This window comes from Condylura cristata, unplaced genomic scaffold, assembly GCF_000260355.1.
Source record: "Condylura cristata isolate star-nosed mole 26May11 unplaced genomic scaffold, ConCri1.0 scaffold00023, whole genome shotgun sequence".
NCBI classification, from domain to species: domain Eukaryota; kingdom Metazoa; phylum Chordata; class Mammalia; order Eulipotyphla; family Talpidae; genus Condylura; species Condylura cristata.
The window spans coordinates 14,184,710-14,192,629 of NW_004567124.1; the positions used below are offsets into that span (position 1 = coordinate 14,184,710).

Genomic DNA, 7,920 nt, shown 5'->3' on the forward strand with positions numbered 1-7,920 from the left:
TTAAGATTTATTTGTGCATACAGAACTAGGGTACAGGCCAGAGGCTCAGGGGCGGTGAGAGGCTTCACCAGAGACAGAGTGGGGAACAGAACAGGCTGACTGACGAATTACACTGCTGAGGGAGCAGCGGGCGGGTCAGGAGAGGTCTGCCACGCCATGTGGTCACCTCCAGGGCAGGCGGGAATCGAACTCATGCGGAAGCAACTTTAGATTCTCAGTGCTGTGCTTTAACCCGCTGCGCCACCAGGGAGGGCCTGTACCACATCTTTTTAATCCAGTCATCCACTTTTGGGCATTTGGGTTGTTTCCATGTCTTTCCAGTTGTAAATAAAGCAGCAATAAACATGGGGGTGCAGGTAACTTTTTCAATCAGTGTTTTTGTGTCTTTTGGGTAGATACCTAGGGGTGGGATTGCTGGGGCATATGGAAGCTCCATGTTTAGCAGTTTAAGGAACTTCCAAACAGTTTTCCATAGTGGTGTACTAGTTTGCATTTCCACCAGCAGTGCAGGAGAGTTCCTTTTTCTTCACATCCTCACCAACATTTGCTGTTGCTGGTTGTTTTAAGATGTGCCATTCTCACTGGGGTGAGGTGGTATCTCATTGTGGTTTTCCATCTCCCTTATTACGAGTGATGTTGAACATTTTTTCATATGCTTGTTGGCCATCTGCATTTTCTCTTTGGAGAAGTGTCTTTTTAGCTATTCTGGCCATTTTTTGATGGGGTTGTTTATTTTTGTTGAGTTTCATCAGTTCTTTGTATGTCTTTGTGATCAATCCTTTATCACTAGTTTTGTGTGAGAAAATGTTTTCCCAGTCAATGGGATGTCTGTTTTTTTTGTAATGTCTCTTTTGCTGTACAGAAGCTCTTTTCCTTGAAGTAGTCCCATCTATTTATCCTTGCCTTCACTATCATTGCACTGTGTGCTGTATCTTCAAAGATGTTATGAAGTGTATGTCGTGTAGTGTTTCACCTATCTTTGCTTCCAGGTAATTTATGGTTTCCATTCTTATGTTTAGGTCTTCAATCCACTTCAAGTAGATTTTTGTGTATGGTGCAAGGTCGTAATCTAGTTTCATTTTTTTGCATGTAGCTTTCCAGTTTTCCCAGCACAATTGTTGAACAAACTTTCTTTGTTCCATAAAATGTAGAAATTAGTCAAGGTGTAGGTAGGTATTTCATTGATTTACATGTCATTTTTCTATTTCTTCTAAGTTCCTTTTACTTAATGAAGCTAAAATAATTGGACTTTTTCTGTGAAAGCTGTGAGAAACCCTAGGGCTGTTTCTGAACTATGGTGTCACTCTGAGTGAGGTTCACTTATCCGTACAATTTTTTAAAACTGTAATATACCATCTGAATGACTTTTATATGCATACTTCAGTGACATTAAGTATGTTCACATTGTTATGTGATCATCATCATTATCTCCAGAACTTTCATCTTGCAAACTGAAAATCTGTGCCCAGTAAATAACTTACCACTGTCCTCTCCACCATCTAGCCCCTAGCAACTATCATCTATTTTCTATCTACATGGCTTGGGCTACCTTATGTAAGTGGAATCATACATGTAATCTTTGTTCTTTTGTGATTGCTTATTTCATTTAGCACAAGTTACTCAAGGGTGACCCATGTGTAGCAAGTGTCAGTTTCTTCAATAACTGAATAATACTACATTGTGTGGTGTGTATACACATTTTGTTGATCCACTGAGGGACACTTGAGTTGCTGTCACTCTCTGGCTGCTATGAACATGCACGTACAGATACTTCCTCAAGATCCACTCTAAATTATTTTGGGTCTATATGTCCAAAATGGAATTGCTAGACCATATAATAATTTTTAATTAAGAAAGTACCAAATTGTTTTCCATAGTTGGTTGCAACATTTCCTACCCAGAGTGTACAAAGGTTTGATTTCTTCTCACTGTCTCTGACATGTATTTTCTTCTTGTTTTGGTTTTTCTTTCTGAAGTAATTGCCTTAATGGCTATGCTATGGTATGATTTGGGTTTGTATTTCCCTACTGATTAGTCACATTGATGTGTTTTCATTTGTATCTCTTCCTAGGAGTAATGTCTGTTCAAATATTTTTAAATGTTGGTTGTTTTTGTTAGTGAATTGCAGTAGCTCCTTACATATTCCGTATGTTACTCTCTATTGGATATGACTTGCAAGTATTTTCTCCATAGGTTGTGTTTTCACTCTTGATAATGACTTATGGTGCACAGAAGTTCTTATTTTAATGTAGTCTAATTTATTTCTCCTTTTGTTGCCTGTGCTTTTGACGTCATAGTCAAGAAACCATTGTCGAACCTTTTCCCTGTATATTCTTCTAATTTTTAAAATAGTTTTAGCTTTTGAGTTTGTCTTTGATTCCTTTTGGATTAATTTTTTTAAATATGTATACAGAACTGGGGTATAGGCTAGAGGTGCAGGGGCAGTGACAAGATTGACCAGAGACAGTGGAGAGCAGAAAAGGCAAACTGATGAGGTACACTGCTGAGGGGAGCAGCAGGCAAGACGGGAGAGGTCTGCTGCATCATGTGGGTCACCTCTGGGGTTGGGGATTGAACTAGCATTGAAGGGCTGCGGCTAGCTTGTAGTGCTGCACTTCAACCCATTGTGCCACCAGGGAGGGCCCTGGATTAATTTTTTATATTGTGTAAAGTGGTTCAGCTTTCTCCTTTTGGATGTGGTGGTTGTACTGTTACCTAACTTCCACAGATGTTTCTGAACTCTGTGTTGTGTCAAGTTCCAATCAGTCTCCTCTCCCACAAATAACAGATGAATGATTTGGGGGGTGGGGGGAATAAATTGGTAGGAGGGTCAAGTACAGAGAAAGAAATCTGTATAAAATCATATATGCTAACTGGATTATGCTTACTATTTGGGGATAACTTGAAGTGTGAAGTAGCTACTACCCACAGGGAAAATAATTCCATATTTCTTTTTTTTACATTTGTTAATGGTTCCAAATAATCTCAAAAAAAAAAAAAGTTTAGAAATAATCCTCTAAAAGCTTGTTCTGGATTAGTTACAAAGCTGCATCTATGAAACAAATAAATCATCATTTGGAGGACATAACTGCAATGTAGGCCTCAGCACACAGTGTTCCCGCAAGTAAAGTATCTAAAGAAACGTTCACAATCCAAAATTGTAAATATCCAAGAAAGTAATCTAATGTGAGTGGGCAGAAAAAAATCTCAAAACAAAATTAGACCCCTCAAGGACTTTATATAATGAAATTATCAAATACAGTAAACATTAATTAAATTGATTCTCTGAATGTAGAAATACTGATAAAATTGAATTCCTTTTAAAAGTATTAAAACTTCACACCTCTTATGTGAAAATAACAGCATACAACTATAACATATATAACATCATGACCTTCTCTAAAAATATATTTAAGTATATAGCTCAGTAAGGCATTAGTAGTCAGACTCTGGGTGGTAGAAATATAGTATTTATAAGTTGTACATTTACATTTTCAAAATCTATATTTACACTAATAAAAGCAAAAATAAAAATTTACAACATACATTGTAACTGGTGGTGAGATGACAAATTTATAGCTCATAGATGACCTATTCTTCTATTTATCATTTTATTATATTTTAGGTACACTAAAAGGAAAGAAAATGTAAATGACACAGTATGTAAAAAACATGTATGTCGGAGACTCTTTGTCCCCAATCACGATTATTGGGGGGCAGAACAGGCAGGGTCTCAAGGTGGGAACGGTGTCTGTGAGCCGAGATTCCTAGAAAAGTGGGGAAAAAAGGGAAAAAAGGGGAGCGGGCACTAGGAAGACCCGGGAATGGAACTTGGGTGCAAGTCTTCCTGCTCTGCCACCAGCAGATTTATTTTATACATTTCAAGCAGGCAGAGGGATGACATTAGCATATGAAATGGGCTGAGATCACAATCACCTTTTTTCTAAGAATAGTCTGGGGTCATTTTGACCTTTATTTGAGATTATAAGATTTTTAAAAAATTTATTTTAAAGATTTATTTATTCATACATACAGAACTGGGGTACAGGCCAGAGATGTGGAGGGTGAGAGGATTCACCAGAGACAGAGTGGGGAGCAGAACAGGCAGATTGACAAAGTACACTGCTGAGGGGAGCAGCGGGTAGGTCAGGAGATGTCTGCCGCACCATGTGGATCTCCTCCTGGGCAGGCAGGGATTGAACTCATGTGGAAGTGATTTAAGCTTCTTAGTGCTGTGCTTTAACCCGCTGAGCCACTAGGGAGGGCCGAGATTATAAGATTTTTAAAATCAATCTATCAAGGTTAAAACAGGTACATAGATTCACAAAGCTTAAGTCTAATATTACTATATTTACCACAGTGAAGATTAACCAAAATAAAGTCCCTGAAACGTCTGTATTACTTGACGGCTGTCATTCTCATAGAGACATCCTAGAGGATAAAGTAAAGTGAGGGCAAGAAGAGGAAATTTCTTGTAAATCAAAGTAAGGAAATGTTCTTTGAAAAACTTGTTAGAAAGTTTAAGTGAGTTTCCTTGAAGTCTAGATGGTAAAAAACCTGATTAGTTCTGAATAGGTGACTTGGTGAATTTCCGTATCTAAAGACTAGATGGTAGAAAACTTGAGTGGTTATTTAGAAACTGAATAGAAGGCTATGTGAGATAGTAGAGTGATAGATAAGGTTTGGGTTTTCCTCCCTCTGGCAGTGAGAGAGACTTTGCAGTAACAGCCATTTGTTTTTATTAATCAGCCAGTTGTTCAAATCACTTATGACTTCAAGAGGAATTTCTCACCCTGGTGCAGTACTTGCTTCTCAGGGCCAGGTAGTGCCTTATGAGGCTGAGGCAATCCAATTGTAAGCTGAAGGTTGTTCAGAGTATTTTGATACGATTATACAAAAAAGGGAGGTCATAACATAATTTAGCATGGAAAGTCTGATTTTTCAGAGCACTTCTGTCTCTATCTAGAATATGTCAGTCGATAGAAGTTGCATAGCTTGTGTCACATATAAATAGAAAATTCAAAAGAACACAAATAATTATTAAGTGGAATTTAGCAATACTAGTGGATATCAAGTTAATGTACAGAAATCACTTGCATTTCTATATGATAACAATAAACAAAATTAATTTTGTAAAGGATTCAGTGCTGAATATCTATTTGCTCTTCCAGATTTACTCTCCGTTCTCGTATACACTGGTCATGCTGGTGTAACGGGTTTGTGGCAACAGGCTTCCTTGCTCTGTGATGTTCCGTTAGGTGCCTTCAGTGGCAGCGCCATCCAAGGAGGGAGAAAAGAGAATGGGAATTATATTACTCCTGCCTCTCCCTGTAGAGTTGTTCCTCACTATTTTTATTCCTAGACTGGAGGTCACAGTTCCCATCACAGGAATTGTCTAAATAGGAATTAAAAGGAAAATATGTAGAATACTTTCTTATAAAATGGAAATCAAAACTGATTTTGTAGCAAATTAAACATCCACTCCAAATTAAGCTGTATTTTAAAACTAGTTACTCTTTATCCAAGTTAAAGACAAGGAAAATCATACAAAAAAAAAAAAGAAAAACAAAAACAAAAACAGTGGGATTGGAAGAAGTGGATGCAGGCAGTGCTAAAGTCTGATCGTAGATGTCCTTGAACACTTCAGAAATTGGCAAATTATTCCACCAAAATATTACAGCTTTGTAAAACTCTGGATTATCTGCTGAGGTTCACAACACAGTGGAAAAAGCATGCTGACTTTTTTAAATGGGAAAGAATGGCCTTAGTATTATATCAGTCAGGTCAAATTCATCTTGCCCAGAAAGCTATTGAACTTTTAGTGAAAGCATTAATTTGCAAATCTTAAAAAATGTTGGACTTAAAATCAACATGAATTGGGGAAGATTAAAAATCTGTCAGTTGAATCTAATTTTCTTTTGTGATGGGTCTGTTAAAGGGCAGCAACAGTGTAATTAATTGCTCGAGGCTTAGAAACCCAATTAATCTCTAAGTTGACTTTTATTTCATAGTGTTAGTGTTACAAGAGGCCTCAAGGATTATCTAACCCACTCTGAGTTTTACAAGGAGATAGACATCAAAGAGGTTAAATAACTTGTTCAAGGTCACAGATATTATCTGTCCTCACTACTGTATCCTATAAATAGGTTCTGTATATTATCCATATGCTTTGAGTGTCTTTTTTTTCCATTAAATACCTGGAACTCATCTCATGAATGTCTTCTTCATGGAGTAAGAGTTTTCCAAGCCTCAGTTTTTAAAATTTGAGAACTTTTCTGTAATATTTATGCAACTGGCCCTCCCTGGTGGCGCATCGGGTAAAAGCACAGCACTAAGAAGCTTAAGCCACTTCCACATGAGTTCGATTCCCACCTCCCCCAGAGGAGATCCACATGGCGGGCCAGACCTCCCCTGACCCGTCCGCTGCTCCCCTCAGTAGTGTACTTCATCGATCTGCCTGTTGTGCTCCCCGCTCTGTCTGGTGAATCCTCTCACCCTCCACATCTCTGGCCTGTACCCCAGTTCTATATGAATAAATAAATCTTAAAAAAAAATTATGCAACAAAGTTTTCAATAAAGGGAGATGGGTGGTCCCTGTCCTGAGCTACACACTCATCAGGGGAACTCTGGACAGCAGAACAGCCCTGTATGAACTTGTGGGGAAAAGAGGTGTCCCAGTTTGATAGTGTATCAGATCCTGGAGGTTCCATGCCGCCAAAGCATCCCTTAAGGATTTATGTGCCTGACTCTAAGATATATTAGAAAGTCTAGCATGTAGACTATTTTCAGAGACTAATTTCAGAGGAAATCCCAGGAACTCTTATTTTTTAAAATATTTATTTTATTGATTTATGCATACAGAACTGATGTATAGGCCAGAGGTGCAGGGTGTGGTGAGAGTGTTCACCAGAGACATTGTGAGGAGCAGAACAGGCAGATCTACTGAAATATACTGCTGAGGGGAGCAGCCAGCGAGACAGGAGAGGTCTACTGCACCATATGGGTCTGCCCCTTGGCTGGGAATCAAACTCAGACCTCATTGGCTGACAGTAGCTTGATAGTGCTGAGACTTCAACCCCTGCACCACCAGGGAGTACACAAATGCCAGCCACTCTAAGTAGGGAGGCGGGGTGGTGTGCCCTGTGCCACATGGCAGTCATGAATGTTTCCTACTCAAATCTCCCTTTAGGGAAACCTACTGCCAGCAAAGACATTGCCCAAGAATCTCCAATTGCTGACTATTTGGATCTGCTGTGAGCAAACCAGGGGAGCAGAGCTAGAGTTTATCAGCTCAACCAGGGCTGTTGCTAATTGGAATTCTGTTTGAGGACATATTGAACAAGCTGATTTCTTTATCTGTGTTCTGCAATTTGAGTCTCCTCTTCTCTACCTTTACAGTTGTCCTACCTTTACCATTAATGAAGCCTCTCTGTGTCTTTATTTCCCCCTTTATCCTTTAAAAGTCTTACTCCAAATAAACCTTTAGGCCAGCCAATTCTATCTTGGCATTTGTATCTCAGAAAACCATAACTCATGCAGAGTATAGCAATTACCCTGGTTGATGCTAAGAAGGGATAAAAAGAGGGGCTTGAGAATTAAAATCATACTTTGCTAGCATGGACTTACTGTGGTTTCTGCTTGACTGGTCTAGTTGCATAGGGTATATTTACTTTAGTAAAGTTTTATGTACTCTTGGGAGAAACATCCATTTTTCAAAGATTTTAAAATAAGCTTCCCTCCCCCCCCCCCATTTTAACCTTTATGGTATTGGAAAGGGTTATAAAAATACACGATAATCCAGTTAATTGGCAAGGTGTTTCCTTTACTAATAAAATACTGGTATCGGCCCTCCCTGGTGGCGCAGCGGGTTAAAGCACAGCACTGAGAATCTGAAGCCACTTCCGCATGAGTTCGATTCCC

The 7,920-nt window shown here is 38.9% G+C and overlaps 1 protein-coding gene across 3 annotated transcripts in view; it reads left to right on the forward strand.

Annotated features, from left to right (window-relative positions):
* The window catches only part of MNS1 (meiosis-specific nuclear structural 1), a 71,037-nt gene that overhangs the window by 7,022 nt on the left and 56,095 nt on the right, over nt 1-7,920 (forward strand). The gene's annotated exons all lie outside the window — the stretch shown is intronic.